Here is a 19,223-nt window from a genome sequence, read left to right on the forward strand (position 1 = left end):
GTGTATTGAGGAAGAACAGACAGAGTGCTGAGTAGAGCTGACTGGTCTTCAAGTCTGCTCATGCACACACAGTAATCAAGTCTTTGTGATAATCAATGGTAGAATAGAAAAACAATAAATGAATTAAAGCCAAGAGAAGATTTTTCACAAATAGAGGGGAGCCATCTTTGACAAAATCTATGCCTATAATTGTTTGTTTGTTTTTTTACCCGTGAAGATGTACTTTAAGGAACATATCGTGATTAAATGTTCAATTGCAAAGATCTTAAAGCATATTAGACATGGCTTTTGATTCAAAATCCTTATGGAAGTTAACTTCTCTAAGAAGTTGTAGGTGATTGAAGGAAATATCTGTGCAGATGAGATAACATAAATACATAAGACCATTTAGGGAATCCTGATTGTGTCAGAATCTACTTGGAATTTTGCATAAAACATTTGTCTGGGGCAAACAGTGCTGCTTGGTGAGAAATGGCTTTGGAAGGTGTGTCATGTACTGGGGCAGCCTCTGTGGGGCCCAACCTCTGTCTTTAATGCCAGTAGATCCCAAACTGCACATGGCTAAAGAAGCAGCTGTGCTGACTTAAAAATGCCAATTTTTCTAGTTTGTCACAGAAAATGAGATCCTCAACAGTAAGAGATTCACAGGTTTTCTAGAAGCAGTCATCTGGCTACTGGTTTGTGTTCACAAGAGAATCAAACATTTCTCAAGCATGGAATATTCAAGAAGCAGAAGTTCAACTATGAGTCTTCTATTCAATATCCATGGGGCTGTAGGAATGAATTTAGAAACCATGGTCCTCTGTGTCTTTCTTTGTGAAACATGACAAGCCTGCTGTGTGTTTTGATGTGAAGATGAATTATAATGGTGTGTCCACTGCCTGGTCCATTGCATGGCACATTGTAGGCCACCTCTAAGTGACAGATATAACAAACCTCCTTTATACTGCATGGACTTCAGAAATATTTGAAATCGGGTTAGCAAAAATAAAGAAGCATTAAAAAAAACCAGAACGATGATGGTATCCGGTTTGCTCAGGCTCACTCTAAGGAGCATATAGTGATATCTTTTGCTAGTATTTTTTTTTTCATTTCCAGCTCTCCAAAGTGTATGGTCCTATGTTCACTCTGTATTTGGGCATGAAGCCCATAGTGGTGCTGTATGGATATGAAGCAGTGAAGGAAGCTCTGATTGGTCATGGGGAGGAGTTCTCTGGGAGAGGCTCATTCCCATTGGGTGAAAAAGTTCGTAAAGGTCTTGGTAAGTGTACAAACGAGTGTATGTGTGTGTGTGTGTGTGTGTGTGTGTGTGTGTGTGTGTGTGTGTGTGTGTGTGTGTGTATTGAGCAGAGGATGTGGGGATAATGAGAATTGAAAAAGAGGCCTGAAGGGTTCTGTAGTCAGAGCTTGCTCATCCCTGTGGCTGCCATCTGCTTCTTTCTTGTCCTTGCTTGTGATTTCCATCCATGTTTCTGTTTCCCTTCATTCAGGAATTGTTTTCAACAATGGACACTGATGGAAAGAGATGAGGCGCTTTAGAATCATGACCTTGCAGAATTTTGTGATGGGGAAGAGGAACATTGAAGAGCGTGTTCAAGAGGAAGCCCGCTGCCTTGTGGAGGAGTTGAGGACAACCAAGGGTGGGAGTTGTTTGATACACTGATCTCAAAGGTCCATTAATTCTTTTCTGTCTCAGATACAGATTCTTTTGTTTTCACATCAGGAATCATGAATGCAAATTTTAGTTTTTGTTTTACCCTGATACTGGGGCTGGAACCCCAGGCTTTAAACCCTTGCTCAGCTCATACTTGGTGCTTCACTACTTGCGCTACACCCACAGATCAAGCTTTTTGCTGGTGAGACACTACAGGTGTCAAATATTTGCACAAATTTGACTCTCCGGGCAGGGTACCAACCACAATCGTTAGATTAAGCCTCGTGAGAACCCTAGGGTTAAGTCATGAACTCCACCAGTGTCTGAAGTGATAGATGGTTTGGACTTCCTTTCTGAAGAGCTAAGGAACATTGCTTTCTTCCAAACATCATTCAGGGTACCTAGTGCCATCATTACATGAGAGTGATCGCTAAATGAGCAGGGTGGTAAGGGCCCTCTCCACTCTCTGAGACCCCCACATTGATGCAGGTATATGGTATGCTCATTTCAGTGACATGTCAGTATTCCTCAGTACCTTTGCCTATAATTTTGGATAGTCATGGTAGAGTGTAAAGCATGATTGTATTTGCTTTATTGTTTGAATGTAATTCACATCAAAAAGTATTTCTCTGCAAACATAGTGCAATTGCTTCATATTAACATTATTTATTTCTTCTCACCCAGCACTTTATTCTTTTTCTTTATATATTTTGAGTAACCACGTGCTGTATCATGATTGTGTAAACAACACAAATTGATTAAAATTGCTAGATTTCAACTATTATGATTATTTCTTTATCCAGTTTTCTCTTAGTGTATCCTAGCTCAATTTTCACTTTTGCCTATCTGTTTATTCCATGTTTATTCGATTTTATGTTAAGATCTCATGGTACTCACTCCCACAACTAAATCTACTAACCTATAGTCACTATGTATAGGATTACCTACTTGGATTCTAAATGACCTATTCTTCCAAATAAAATGAAGGGCTGAGAATCAGACTTAACCTGTGAACACACACATGCAGTCATAGAAAATCTCAGCAACTTCCCAAATAACCATCCCCTTCATAGCTATAAAAAAACTTTTTTCCTGATAGCTCAGACTCAATTCAACTTTTAAGTAGCCTACACACATGCAACCAACTCAATAACCATTCCATAAATCAAACGACTCATACCAATTCACTACTTAGTGTCTATGATTTAAGCTGAGTAGCACCTTACATATTGATTATTTGCTCATAGCAATTTCACTTTATGGAGAGTGCAGAAAATACTCGTTTTCTTTATCTGTCAAATAATAGAATCTCAGACATAGATAAATTTAGTATATATGTAATCTATTATTTATCTCAGAATTTCCAAAGTTTCGTCTTGTCCACAAATTAAATTTGGTGCTTGAATAGACTTAGTGTCTACTTTTTCCCTAAGGAGGGGACATTCACTTACAAGTATTGACAAGAAAAAGAAGACTCCTATGTATTAATTTTACATTTTTGTTTGCCTTACCTGAGATTTACATTTAATAATAAAAGGTTTAACTTTAGTTATTACTCTCTTCCTTCATACAACATGAATGCATTCTGCATTTTTCTTTGATTCCTGCTAGTATGTGAACTCTGGTACAATCTCTTTTTAGTTTCTCTCCATTGATGATTCAAAAAAGCTTACCTTATCAGTTACCTGATATTCTGTCCCTTTTTTTTCAGTATTATGTAGGACACGCTTTGCAAACAAATATATTACTACTCTGAATGGCTGACTATTAGGTATGTAAAAGTCTTCTTTTTCCAAAATAGCACACATCTGGGATTGAAAGACTTTTGGTAAAAGCAATTAGTATGAACTGTTGTTATTTTGCCGGTTAGTTTGTATTGGCCAAGTCAGGCTTCAGGTAGGGCGTTATGCTGGTTTAATTCATATTGGATATATGGCTGTTAGAGGAACTTATAAGTAACACAGTAATAAAAACCATAAAGATGATGAATGCTAAGTATTTCATATGTATATTTCAATTTGTTTCTGATTCCTCAGACTCACCCTGCTACCCCACCTTCATCATGGGCGGTGCTCCTTGCAATGTGATCTGCTCCACTGTTTTCCAGAATCGTTTTGATTCTAAAGATTAGAATTTCCTTACCTTGATGGAGAAATTCAATGAGAACCTTGAGATTCTGAGCTCACCATGGGTACAGGTAAAACCAAGATCTCATTTTCCTAAGCAAAAACATGTGTTTCTTTTTTTTTAATGAAATGAAATGACGTTCAAAAAAATTATACTAAGTGAAGTGAGCCAGATCCAAAGAAACATAAACTCTATGGTTTCCCTCATTGGAATCAATTAGTACTTGTGTAAGATAGCTCAAAAGCAATGTACATATGATCAATTTAGATGATCATAAGCAAAATGAAATAAGTAGAAATAAGTGGTTTATCTTTGTTGCTGTTAATTCTAATGTGTACTATGAAATTATGCCCTTTTCCCATGTCTTTCTTCCCCGTTGTTTTACCCCTGATGTCACTGCAACTGACTTTGGTATACTGGGTATTATTGTTTTGTTTTTTGCCAGTCGGAGGGCTTGGACTCAGGGCCTGAGCACTGTCCCTGGCTTCTTTTTGCACAAGGCTAACACTCTACCACTTGAGCCAAAGTGCCACTTCAGGATTTTTCTGTGTATGTAGCTGAGTAATCGCACCCAGGACTTCATGCATACTAGGCAAGCACTCTACCACTAAGCCACATTCCCTGCCCTACACTGGGTATTTTATCTACGTTTATCGGAACTAGGGAAGGGGAACACCAAAATGGAGAGACAAAGCATAAAAGATGAACCAATGCCACAGCAATAATTACAAGACAATATGCTGTGAACCAACTGAACAACTTGGGGGAGGGGGGAGGGGTGGAGAAAAACCAAGGAGGAGGTAAAAAGGTTGATGAGAAATGTACTCATAAGGGGCTGGGAATATGGCCTAGTGGCAAGAGGGCTGGCCTCATATACATGAAGTCCTGGGTTTGATTCGCCAGCACCATAGATACAGAAAATGGCCAGAAGTGACACTGTGGCTCAAAGTGGCAGAGTGCTAGCCTTGACTAAAAAAGAAGCCAGGGACCCTGCTCAGGCCATGAGTCCATGGCCCAGGATTGGCAATAATAATAGTAATAATAATAATAATAACAATAATAAAAACCCAAAGAAATGTACTCACAGCCTATGTATGAAACTCTAACCCCTCTGTACAATACTTTGACAATAAAAAAAGATTCAACATAAAAACCAAACAAAACAAAATTAAAAAACTCGTCCCAAATTAAGTAAAGATCAATTAGTAAGGTGACTGAATACCTGGACATGATAGTCCTACCTAAAGAATCATAGAGAGCCATTTAGGAAGTTATTACCTATGGCAATGTATTCTAGTGATTTTCCTATTCTATTTTTGTAGTATCTTCAAAGTTTCTGGTTTTACATCAAGATCCTTGATCAATTTTCAATTGGTATAACTACAGGGCAAGAGATAGGGATCTTGTTAATTTTCTGCAGCAACAAAATGGATCAATGAAGCTTGTTGGAATTGGTTTGGGAAGCAGGGAAGGGAAAGATGAGGGAGAGTAGCAGAGGAGCTGAGTCTGATCTAGATATATTGGATGGGCAGGCCCTGTTGGCTCATGCCTAAAATGCTACATAATCATGAGACTGAAACCTGTAAGATCAAGGATTGAAGCCAGCCAGGACAGAGAAGTCTGCAGGACTCCATCTCCCAGATAGCCAGCAAGAAACAGTGCAGGAAATGTAGCTCAAGTAGTAGAGCACCAGCCATGAGCAAGAAAGCCAAGCACCAGCCTGAGGCCCTGAGTTCAAACCAAAATAAAGGTGCATTTCATTTGTCTATGGACATGTCAATATGAAAGCCTTTGACAATATCGATGCTTATAGAAATGGGAGAAAAAGAATATAAAGTAAACATCTGAGCAAAATGTCTAAGTCTATATTTTATGCTGTTTTTTTTTTCTTGTTTTTTTTTTTTTTTTGGCCAATCCTGGGGCTTGGACTCAGGGACTGAGCACTGTCCCTGGCTTCTTTTTGCTCAAGGCTAGCACTCTGCCACTTGAGCCACAGCACCACTTCTGGCCATTTTCTGTATATGTGGTGCTGGGGAATCGAACCCAGGGCCTCATGTATATGAGGCAGGCACTCTTGCCACTAGGCCATATCCCCAGCCCCTTATGCTGTTTTTTGAAAAGTGCAAATACAGGATTGACTCAAGCTAATGAACTCAGCAATTAATTCGATATTTCCTATTAAATCACAAGGGGATATTCCTATAAATGACTTTTTTTTTTTGGTTCCAGAAAGATGCCTAGCGGATCCGTGAATATTCAGGTCCTTAGAGAAAGCTTACATTTCCCACAGCTTTGTTTTCCAGACATCTGGTAGTCATGCTGTTACTGGGCAGAAGTATTTTCCTCACATAGGAAGTGTATTTAGGACAATGGAAGCTATTACAAATCACTGAGTACAGTCAGAGTGTTTTATGATTCCACTGTGATTCTACATGATGGGGTAGCCTGGATAGAAATGACAAAATTGAATTACAAAATTTGCTCCCAATATTTTCCCTTGTACTGATTTGTCCAGCCCCAAACTCTATTAAGATAATAACGATATAATCATGGAGAAGTTCTTTAGATGCTCTGGCATGAGACTAAGTTTTAGGACATCCTTGAACCCCTCTCTCCTTATATGTTCTATCAAAATTTCCCCTCAAGATGGAAGCCATAGAACATTTCTATTTACAGAAAAGTTTTCTATATTGTGTATATGCAAATACATTTAATAAATTAATGTTTTACTTTTAGATCTACAACCTTTTCCCCAGTCTCATTGATTATATACCAGGGAGTCATACAACATTACTCAAAAATAAAGATTATGTGCAAAGTTATATTCTGGATAGACTAAAAGAGCATGAAGAATCACTGGATGTTAACAATCCAAGAGACTTTATTGATTGTTTCCTGATTAAAAAAAAAAACAGGTAAAATGTTAAAAATCTATACGGTTATTTGAATCCTTGAGCATGTTGTAACACATTAAATAGTGTGTGTTATAAGAGATGTTTATACAGTCAGACCAGCAATGTTTGAAAAAAAATAAGTTGTCAATTATATAAATGAACCTACCCTAAGCATCCTGGGAAATTTAAGAATAATTTGTTAAATAATTAGAATACACTTACTCTTTTCTTTATATAAAAATAATCTGAATAAGGAGAAAACAGAATTCAGAGAGCATGTGAAATAGAAACAATTGCCATTCATAATATAAGGTCATTATATAAAGATAGGTGTCATTATTATACATTGTATAGAAGAGTAGACCTAATAAATGTAGACTTCCTGCATATTCCAGAAGTCACAATTAGCCTTGAAAAAATAATTCTGGAGCGATCCTTTATTGGTAATGGTTATCATCCTCAAAAAGGATTTATAATTGTGGTATGTAATATATGTGTCATAGTATTATATTATACTGTGATAATTTATAGATGCATTTAGTGTATTTTAGTCAATTTCACATCTTCTATTGTGTTTACTAACTCCTCTTACTCTTCGTATATAGATCTTAGTGGTTTTCACTATATACTATGTTATTTTCATATAAACATATAATGAATATATTATATAGGTAACATATATGTACAATGAACATTGATAATGCATAATGGATGTTTATGCACGTATATATGCACTGCAATCAACTAAGTAAACTGATTCCTTGTTTGTTACTCGGGGGAGACTACTATTTCAAATTTATGACAATGCAGTGTGAAATTACAGTGAATTCGTTTCTCAGTACACATTTAATCCTCTGCCCCCCTGTAATTGCATCCTTCTGAGGTCGCTTTTGCCACAAATTACATATTTAACACATTGATACCCAGGGTGTTAATCTATGATTGTTACCTAATGCTTTAAACGTCTACATAACTTAAAAAGTCATTGAATACACTAATATAGCATAATTTACATTCATCTTTATCTGTAGGTTCATATTTAACAAGGACATGTGTTTACTGATATAGTGTTAATTTATTTTTCAATATGTTTCAGTTTCTACTTAAAAGCTGACTACCCTTAGCACTTCTTGTATTGTAGATCTATTCATGACAGACTCTCTTCTCTTTTATTATCTTAGGAATGTTCACTTCTGTATGGTGGCATGATATGAGATAAAATTAGTCCATGACGTGGAATATTAGATTTTTATTCATTTAGATTTTCATTCTTTTTTATTCAACATTTATACCACCTGAATTATAGTAGGCTATGTGTCCTGCAACTATTAAATCTCCAAATTCATTTTGACAGATGGGAGTTTTAATATTGGTATCTAAGCACACTGTTCTAGAGTAATTTCACCTTTTGATTTGAGTTTAAGTGTAACTGAATGATAAAAAAGTATACAAAGATGATATTACCAAAATCAATTTAACTTGATGAGATTAAAAAGCACATGAAATTGATATTGTCAAAGGAGATGGCTCTTTTCCTAGCAAGTACAATTGTTGAGAGGTTCAGTTTATTTTACTTATTTCATTACATATTACTAGATACACTACAAGTCATCTGGAAATTATAAAAGCATGATAGATTTAATGCTGGCTCTGGGACCAACTAGAAAATGATGTAATTTGATCATTTAATGATTTCCTCATTCAACATTTAAAACTGCAACATTGTTGACAACTTGCGGTGCTAGATCTCTGGCAGGAGGTAAGCATGAATGACGCGCACAGGAACACATGCCAGGAGGACAATCTTTAAGCACGTCTCGTTTATTGTTGCACAGATCAAGGAATTATATAGCCCCCAGCACCCCCCACCTCCTGAGTCCTCCCGGGCCAATCATCTAGCGGGGAGTTGATGTAAGGCACTAGTGGCGGGCACCAATTGGTCCCCCGGGGGAGTGTGGGGAGCGTGGACAGATCCTGGCCGGCAAGCAGGGCAGACGTGCCTGTGGGCTACGTTCCCAAGAGCAGGAAGTGTGCTTCCACTGCTTCTCCAGCTGACTCACCAGACCTGACCAGCTCTACCCACAAATTCCCACTTTTCTTTTAAAAGGACCGTCATTATGGTGACCCGTTGTTGGAGGCGTTTTTGCAGGGAGTGCAGGCACTTAATAATCCCCAGAAGAATAAGCCCTAATAGCACAAGGCCTCCCCAGATAACCAGAGAGGATGGCGAAAACCGTTACTGTAGCTTTTTAAGCACATCTTCGAAAAAGGAGGTAGCGGGAATAAGCTGTATAGTGGTCTGATTTAGGCGGGTATTATCATGCAGCAAGCGTTGGGTAAAGTTTAAGTACTTAAGGGACCAAGGGCCTTGGATGTATTTACTAAGTTCAGTGACATTGGGCACGGGAGTGGAAAGCTGACAGATAGAAGTAGTCAAAGCATTGCACAGTCCTCCTTGTTGGAGCTGAAGAAACGTAATCTGTTCTTGGAGCAAGTCTATTTGTTGTTGGAGCACAAGAAGGCCTCCTTTAAGATGATTGGCAGCCTCCAGATGTTGCTGTTCTATGGACGACAGCTGAGGGATGAGCTGGTTTATCTGATGTACTGTGGACATGCTCTGGGACAACGATATAGGCGGCGGTGGTAGCGGAAGCCAGTGAAGCGATGATTGCCCGCACTATCGCGATGATCAGTCTTATTGCTCTCCTCGGGCACGGATGAATCAGTTGAACCTGGGAAAACTGAGCGTCGTTAGTAGCCAAAACAATAAACAGGGGAACACGTACCAAGCCTGCAAAGGGATATGTGTCATTTGGTTGCCAGTGATTACTGAGGGTGCAGGTGTCAGAATAGTTGTCTCCTAGACAAAAAAAAGAACGGGGCTCTAACTACCACCATCCCTGACACATGCAGAGCGGTTGCAGCGATGAGTGTTGGCCAATAGAAAAGGAGACAGGTCCAGGCAGGAATGTGATGAACAAATGATTAGCATTGTGGGGGGGGGGGATCCTAGGTCCCCCAACCGCCCTCCTGAAGAGTTATAAGACTCCTTTAGATTTTGAGGTTTGGGATTCGCCTCAAACTCGTTATATATATAGCCGGGCATAGGGACGAAGTGAGGCTTCCAAACACCCTGCCTTGCCAGGAGCTGGCACAAAAACTAATCACTAATTCCTCAAGAGGAGTGGAAACATTGCCATACTATTAAACTCCCTACGGGGACATAACTGCATATGGAAAGGTATGTCAGTAGCCTGAGTGCAATTTTTTCCAGTGGGGCAAATAGGGTAGGGTCCTGTGTAGTTCCACCATCCTGTCCCATGAGTCACTTTGGTGAGGGGGATAGTACAGCCATCAAATTGCCTAATTGAATCATTTGAAAAGCAAAAGGAAATAGCCTCTCCCCATGCAAAGGTGAGATTTGTCTTTTGATGCCAGAAGGCATCTGCTGAAAAGGGGAGGCCAACCGTGCCGTTGGAAGAAAGCATTTGAGGGAAGATGGTGGTATCTTCCCCTACCATCATCAAGATTTGAGGGCTGGCACTAGCGTTATCTTACCCTGCCCTGCAGCAGATTGATAATTGGCTGTAACAATGGCACACATCAGAAGGAATAGAGTACCATGCCCCGGGTCTGGGTCTGGGGCCATAGCTTGAGCCTGTTCTACCAATCCCTTTAGGTCTCCCCAGGTGATGGCATGGGGTCTAGCTCGACGACTGTGCCTTCTCCTCCATGGGCTGTCCAAGCGTGGTCGACGCATCTCGTTTGTGTGTGGTGACGGCTGGTCGGACATCTCGAGCTGGATCCAAACAGGTTTGTCATTCGTGTCTGGAAAGATACAAGCAAATCTTCTCCCTTGTGCCATTAGGGGATCAGGGCCCTCCCATTTTCTTTTGATGGGGTCCCTCCATCTAACCACGGGGACTGGAGTAGGTGCCTTCAGGAGACCCCAATTCAGGGCTGCCGGGGACCCGTGCATGGTAGGTGCAAATGTCAAAAAAAAATTTTTATTATGAGACAATAGTTTAATTGTGTTTTTTGGGGGGTCTTTGAGTCCTAGCCCCTCCATTTCCCCCTTTTCTTTTAAAAAGAGGGTCTTGATTTCCTAGTGACTGCGTTCGACAATAGCTTGGCCTTGTGCATTATATGGGATACCTGTGTGGTGTGTAATGTTCCAAAGGGCACAAAATTCATGAAACTGTCTGGACATGTAAGCAGGGCCATTGTCTGTCTTAAGGGTCCAAGGAATGCCCATAACTGTAATGGCGTGTAAAAGTGATTTGATGGTGTGCTTTGTTGTTTTACCAGTTAGGGCTAAGGCTGTTATAAAGCCTGAGAATGTATCTATGCACACATGGACGTATTTTTGTCTGCCAAATTGGGCAACATGGGTTATGTCCATTTTCCATGTGCCATTGGGCCTAAGGCTTCGCAGATTTGTTCCCATGGGTTGTAGTGGTCCTAAGGGTAAGAGAGGCACACAGGAGGAGCAGGACCGAATCATGTGTTTGCATTGTTGGTGCGTTAAATCAGGAAATAACTGTTTGATAGTGGTTGCTGGTAAGTGGAAGCGACCATGCAACGCTCGGGCCTGGTCCATGGATGTATTGGTGAGTAACACGGCTGGGGTGACAGCATGGTCAATAGCCTCATTACCAGCAGCTAGGGGTCCGGGGAGGTTAGTATGAGATCTAATGTGTTGAATGTACCAGGGTTGGGCACGATTGTCTAGCACAGTCTGAATTTTGAACATTATTTGTGTTACATCATGACCATCATCCCTTAATAAGGCTCCAGGAAGAATGGCAACTGTCTGTACAGCATATAGACTATCAGAGAAAATATTAAGAGGTTTATTGGGAAAGGATGCAAGGGCAACGAATATGGCTAGTAATTCAGCAGCTTGAACAGACAGGGAATGCTGTTGAAGCACGTATTTTTTAGTGTCAGCATTATAAAATCCATAAACAGTTTTGCTAGCATCTGTAAAAAGCACAACAGCCTGAGGGATGGGTTTCCCTTTTGGACGGGGAGGGCACCGCCATAAAAGTGGCAGCTCTTGGGTAACTCTTAACACAGGGTTTTGGGGCATTTGATTATCAATGCTAAAATAGTAGTGGATGACCTGTAAGGCTAATTCCTCTTCAGTTGTCAGGAAATTAAAGATGGTTTTTCCTATAGGCCAGATAAGATGGTCTGGGAATCTGCCATAAGTTTGACGGCATTGTCCCTCACCCTTTATGGCTAAATTGCATAGTATGGTAATAGGCGTGCTAATTTTTGGTAGCTGGGAAGTGGCTAGATGTATCCGTTGTAATATACCATGGGGTTGAGTTAAAGCTGCCAACAGGCCATTATTATTTATTATAATTAGGGTGATTACTTGAGTGGCATCTACAAACACCAAGGGGGTCGACCATAATTGGTCAGCAACCTGTTGTAGAACTTGTTTAGCATCAGGGGAAAATACACTAAGAGAAGTTGGGTCAGAGGGTCCTTGAAGTAACTGAAACAAAGGTTGAAGTTGCTGGGTAGGGAGACGCACAAAGTCACGCACCCAATTGATATGCCCACATAATTGCTATAGTTCAGTTAAAGTATATTGGGGTTTAATAACAAATACTAGGCCAATTTGGGGTAATTGTTTGATCTAAATGGTATCCAAGATAAGTGTAAGGGGCTTTAATTTGAATTTTCTCAGGGGCAATATGGAGGCCCAGCACTGCAAGGTTTTCCTTGAGTTGTGTTAAACAGGCTTGCATGGTGGCAACATCTTTATGTGCCAACAAAATGTCATCCATATAATGGACGCAAAAGGACTTAGAAAGTAAAGGCCTGATAGCACGGGCAACATACATCTGACATAATGTAGGGCTGTTTTTCATTCCTTGAGGGAGAACTTTCCATTGATATCAGTGAGTGGGTAGCTGACAGTTAGGTTCCCATACCGAGAAGGCAAAATATTCTTTATCATTAGGGTGTAAGGGGATAGAAAAGAAGCTGTCCTTAATACCAATAATGGCAACATGCCAGCCTTTGGGTATTGCAGAAGGGTGTGGGAGTCCAGGTTGGAGCGTTCCCATCTTTTTCATATGACTATTAATGGAACGTAGGTCATGGAGGAGTCTCCATTTCCCTTGAGCTCTTTTATTTATTTATTTATTTATTTATTTATTTATTTATTTATTTTTGACAGTCCTGGGCCTTGGACTCAGGGCCTGAGCACAGTCCCTGGCTTCTTTTTGCTCAAGGCTAGCACTCTGCCACTTGAGTCACAGTGCCAAATCTGGCCATTTTCTGTATATGTGGTACTGGGGAATCGAACCCAGGGCTTCATGTATATGAGGCAAGTGCTCTTGCCACTAGGCCAAATCCCCAGCCCCTTGAGCTCTTTTTTGGATAACAAAAATAGGGGAGTTATGGGGGCTGGTGCTGGGTAAAACTAGATATGTCTGCTCAAGAATATAAAGTCCCCAGTGGGGAATTCCCAGGCTGGCCTAAACGGCCTAAAGAAGTGGTTGGGTGGACTTCCTGGGATTGATAGTGTGGGGGAGGCGGCTTGGAAAGCATAGCCGGCTGGCACTCTGAGTCACGAGATGGCAGAAGTTGTTGATCCTCCGCCATCTTGCTGGCATTGTCTGCTGTGCCACAAGAAGACAGAAGTGCCTGAGCAGCTCCGCCATCTTCTGCTTGTTCTGCCTCCTCTTGCAGTGAGGCGTTGAACGCCTGCAAAGTTTCTCCCTCCTCTCTCCCCGACAGATAGGCTTGAATTGCTACTACAATAGGATAAAAAGTCAAGGACAGCTCAGTGCCTTCGCAGACTTCATTTTTATGAGCCGCTTGAAGGACACGGGACCAGCTGTCTGGATCCCAAATGGCCTTGGAGTCAATCCACAGATACAATGCACTATTTCCCATATCAAACTAGCTTCTTTTTCTGATACTTTTATCTGACTACTCCGAAGCAGGGCAACAAGTGCTAAAGATTGAGGCTCCCACGCTGAGGGTGGAAGGTTGCCCATGGAGGCGCTTACCTTGCACTAGACCATCCGTCTGCCGAAAACACTCAAGCCCCACATTGGGCGCCACTTGCGGGGCTAGATCTCTGGCAGGAGGTAAGCGTGAACGAGCGCACAGGAACACACACCAGGAGGACAAGCTTGAAGCAGGTCTCGTTTATTGTTGTGCAGATCAGGAATTATATAGCCCCCAGCAACCCCCACCTCCTGAGTCCTCCCCGGCCAATCACCTAGCGGGGAGTTTAAGTAAGGCACAAGTGGCGGGCACCAATTGGTCCCCTGGGGGAGTGTGGGGAGCATAGACAGATCATGACCTGCAAGCCGGGCAGACGTGCCTGTGGGATATGTCCCCAAGAGCAGGAAGTGTGCTTCTACTGCTTCTGCAGCTGACTCACCAGACCTGTCCAGCTATACCGACAACAACTTAACTTCACACCACCTTCTCAGTCCTTGGTAGTGCTTTATCCATACTCTCTCCTTTATACCATGACAAGGCAATGTGAACACATTTTGACTTCATGGTTTAGTGTCTCTTCAGCTCATGCATTTCTAGTAATCCCCTCACAGGTTCCCTAGACCACCTGATTTGGTGTTTCCCGTCTGCTGGCTATCTTGTTTGGATGAAGCCATTCTTACTCCTTGTGACTCTGAGGTTTTTCTGCCTTTTAGCATTTTCACAAGCAATATTGGACATATGTAAAATTTTGATACAAGAACTTAAATTGCAACCAGGAGTTCTTGAAGAGGCTGAGATTTAAGGATCAAGATGTGAAGCCAGCCTGGGCACAAAAGTCTCTGAGACATTTAGCTCCAATTAACTAGAAAAAGAAAAAGGGAAGTGGAGCTGTGTTTCAAGTGGTTTAGCACTTGCCTTGATGAAAAATGCTGAAGGACATTACCCAAGCCCTGAGTGAGTTCAAACCAGGATCAATAACATAATTGAGGATTCTTGCTTGGGGCTTATCTATAACATCTCTGTCACTAATTTTCCTACTTCTATTACTCAATTTTCTGGTCTTTTAACAATTTGACAAAATTTAGTTATTAGTGTCTTAAATGAGTGGTGAGTTCCATGACCTCAAATACAGTCAGTACCATATGAGTTAGAGTAGGGACAACACAGTAGCCCTGAAACATTAGGCTCAACTAGTGTAACACCCCCACTGTGGTCATTGTTCATTTCTCTTAGTCCTTTTCTTTCCAGGTTAAGCACTGTGAGATACTGTATATTCACTGTCATCACATGGGCTGGTAAATAATATAATTGTATCAAATCCTAGGTGCAGGAAAATCACAAAAAAACCATCAGAATTTACTAAGGAACGTTTGACAGTTGTTGCATTTGATTTATTTGGTGCTAGGACAGAAAAAACAAGCACAACACTGAGATAGGCCCTGCTGCTCCTGACGAAATACCCCCATGTCACAGGTAAGAACACAGGTAGAGACCTAGGCAATTTTCAGGAAAATACAGGAAAGATGCTGCTAGTGATTTTCATTGTCAGATATGTCTCAGAGTTCAACATCCTGTGCCACCAGCTGTAATCAGACAGAAGTGATGAGAACAAGGCAGGGGGAAAGGCAATAAGACTCTGTTCTGGTGTCTGGGTTTGATGGCATGTAATTGTTGGAAAATAGCTCTAGCATAAGTTGACATAAGTTATATATTGGTTCTAGATGAAAATTCCAGTTTTTTCAACAGATAAGTTCTTCTATATACATTTTGTTGGGGTCCATCTTTCTCGTCTTGATGGAAGGGGCTTGATGCACCTCCCCCAGCCCTGGGGAATGAGGCCCTTCTACCCCCTCTGGATTGGAATCCAGAGGAACTGGTTGGGCAAACAGCCCCCAACCTTCTAGCCAGCCCGGCGCGCTCGAGTGACGTTAGCCCTTGGGGGTCAGGTGATACCTTTCAGCCTATCGACATCCTGGCCAAACCCCTCCCTCGGAATCATCTCCCCTTGTCCTTCTCTCAATAAAGTTAGTTCGCTCTAAGAAGCTAGCCCTGTAGCAAATGTACGCCAGCGTCCAGGGAAAGGAGGCGGACACAACTACGGCAGGCCACGTGCTTGTCAGGTCGGAGCGACCCCCACGTCCCACTCTAACTTACCTGCAGGCCGAGGGTTAGGGGAGAGGACAAAGGAGGGTGGAAAGAAAGAAGGAAGTGTCTGAGCCCGGAGGGGCAAAAAACCCCAACACATTTCCTCATTCTGACAATTCTAATTCTGCTATAACTCAAAGGAAACTTTTCATTTATGCATAAATAGTAGTCCTAGAAATTAATGAGGGAGAATGAGATAAATTCCACTCTGGGTCATGTCCTGAAAACAGAGTCTCACTAGCGAGATATTATTGAGGCAGAAGCCATACCTGATAAATGTTACCATTTCAGAATTCTATTTCTGTAAAACTTACGTTTGTGCAAGTTAGAATTTTACAAGGTATTCATAAGTTTATCCTTTACTTATCTTACATTTAAAGTTCTTGTTGTAGAAATAGTGATAAAATAATTTTAGGTTGTTTTTTTTAAACTGTATTTTATTGTTTTCTTTCTTTCTTTCTTTTTTTTTTTTAGTACTGGGGATCGAAGCCAGGACGTTGCACTTGCTAGGCAAGCTCATTGCCACTGAGCTACATCCCAGCCCAAGTGATAAAGTCATTTTAAATGATAATTATTCCTCTGAGGACAAAAAAGAATGGAGACTAGTAAACAGATACCAATAGATACCAAATTACCAAAATTCTGACACATAGAGTGTATGTAATTGTGTGAAAATAACTGAGTCAGACACATGGTTCTTTCACCTAAATGTGGTAACCGGAAAATTTCTGAGGGAATTTCTGTAGTCAGAATGACTGAAACTGGGACGACTTGTCAAATATTATATCTAGTATATAGTTATTAATGAGTTGAGGGGGAATGTGCATATGTATGTATCTCTATGTGTCTATTTGTAGATGTGGCTAAATAAGTAAGACAGAGATGTGAATGCACATTGTGATCTCACATATTAGGAATTCAATAAATATTCTCTAAAAGTGATTAAAAAATTAACTGGACACTGGACACCAGTGGCTGAAGCCTGTAATCCTACCTGATCAGGAAGCTGAGACCTGAGGATGGAGGCTTGAAGCAGCCCAGAGAGGAAAGACTGTGGGACCCTTATCTCCAATAATGAACCCAGAAAAAGCCAGCAGTGGGCATGTGGCTCAAGTGGTAGAATGCTAGCCTTGATCACAAAGAAGCTTAGGCATAGCGCCCAGTCCCTGAGTTCAAGCCCCAGGTCCAGCAACAAGAAACAAAAAGAGCAAAAGGAATGATCATTATTTAGAAATAGGAAAATAAGTGTCAGGAGCAGATATTAGAATGCCCACTATGGCTATCATTATAAAGTGGTTGGATAATGGTATTGTTGTTGCACATTGCATAAAAGCATACATGAAAATACACACACTACTTAAACAGTGTTTTGATAATTATTAACAATAAAAATTAATATTTATTTCTTGTTTTTCTTTGAGCATCATTCCTCCTCCTCCTCCTCCTCCTCCTCCTCCTCCTCCTCCTCCTCCTCCTCCTCCACCTCCTCCTCCTCCTCCACCTCCTCCTCCTCCTCCTCCTCCTCCTCCTCCTCCTCCTCCTCCTCCTCCTCCTCCTCCTCCTCCTCCTCCTCCTCCTCCTCCTCCTCCTCCTTGCCTGAGCACTGTCCCTGGCTTCTTTTTAATCAAGGCTACCACGCTTCTGGCTTCTATATTCGTCCACAGCTTCATGTGTAGGGGGCAAGCACTCTACCACTAGGCCATATTCCCAACCTCTATTATTTCTTCTTCTTATAGGTGTTCATTAGTATATATAAATTGTATAAAACCCTTTAATGCTGGTACTTCCATACATACACAAAAATATTTGAGCCACAGGGCCACTTCCGGCTGTTTTCCATAGATGTGGTGCTGGGGAGTTGAACCAAGGGCTTCATGTATATGAGGAGAGCACTCTTGCCACTAGGCTGTATTACCAGCCCCCTTTGGATTAATTTTTAAGACAGGATATGAAATATGTACCCCAAACTGGTTACCAACTGGATTCTTCTATCTTAGCCTCCTGTGTTGAAATTACAGGTGTGTTCTGGAATTCTCAGATTTACAAATAATTATTTACAAATAATACTTTCAATGATGTATTAGTTAACCGAGTATCTGTATTGCTTTTCACCTCCATAAATTCATTTGCCATGAATTTAGTAATTCATTGAACAAACACTGACAGTTTCTTTTTACAGTTACTAATGCAGTGAATCATTTGCTGACAGTAACATACAAGGAATCATTTCCTGCTTTGATTTTCATTTTTTTTAAAACACCAATTTCAGGCAAACGGATATGTACTGGAGAAGGCCTGGCCCGAATCCGGTGTTTTTATTCCTGACCACCATTTTACAGAAATTCAGCCTGAAAGCTCTGGTGGATCCGCAGGACCTCAAAACCCGTCCAGTCCTAAATGGGTTTAACTCTGTGCCCCCTCCACACCAGCTCTGCATCCTTCCAGTGTAGAGAAGAGCTCTGCTGTCTGCCTCCAGCTGTGCAGTAACCCGCAATTCCCTCCTGTGAGCCATCACTCACCCCCTTCTCCTGTGAGGGATGCCTTCCTGTCCTCCCTTCTCATTTCTCCCCACTCCCTCCAGATCCAGGAAGGTCCAGTCTCCAGTTTGGAGGGCTTCCTGTGTCACTGCATAATCAAAACTGTAGACCCCTATGTTGTATAATAAATTTAAGTGCTAATACTTACCTAATGCTGATTTACTAATGATCTAGTACCACAAAATAATAAAATAATTACCACATGACAAATCAGACTCATTAGTCTGTATTTTCTCAATAATAAATACTTTTTTTCATGCCTGGTGTCATTCTTGGATTGTCCTACTTTGTTTAAAATTCAATGAAACAATGATACAACCTAGAGGCCCACAGTAGCATGTTGTCTACACTATGACAAGCACTGGGAAAGGGAAGGGGAAGGGGAAGGGGAAGGGAAGGGCAAAGGGAAGGGGAAGGGGAAGATGTAGGAAAATCCTTTGTCTATGTCACTTGTCATATGGGGAGATGTGGATTTAGTGAATGTCCAGAGCAATGTCCAGAGCAGCTTCTTGTGTAGTAAAGTACTGTGAGACCCAGATATAGACCGTAATAAACATGAAAGATTAGAGTCCATGTCTCTGGTATTAGTGTAAATAAGAAATAAGAATTGGAATTATTTTTTTGAATTAATGTTTCCAAGTGCAAGCAAGGTATGAGTTTATGTTTTTATATCGTTATCATCTGCTCTATTATTTTATTGATGTACATCACTTGTACCTTTAAAGATGTTTCATATATGTGTATAATACACGTTGACCATATCATTTATTTCTTCATTTTTGGTAGTACTAAGGTTTAAATTCAGAGCCTTGTTCCTCCTAAACCAGAACTCTACTGATTGGACCATATCCTGTGTCTGTTTTATTACTTTGTACACACTGTTTTACACTG

The 19,223-nt window shown here is 41.0% G+C and overlaps 1 pseudogene; it reads left to right on the forward strand.

Moving 5' to 3' along the window:
* The first annotated feature begins 1,104 nt into the window (after positions 1 to 1,104).
* Positions 1,105 to 18,457, forward strand: LOC125343849 (annotated as a pseudogene).
* The last annotated feature ends 766 nt before the right edge of the window (positions 18,458 to 19,223 follow it).

This window comes from Perognathus longimembris, chromosome 2 (assembly GCF_023159225.1).
Source record: "Perognathus longimembris pacificus isolate PPM17 chromosome 2, ASM2315922v1, whole genome shotgun sequence".
NCBI classification, from domain to species: Eukaryota; Metazoa; Chordata; class Mammalia; order Rodentia; family Heteromyidae; genus Perognathus; species Perognathus longimembris.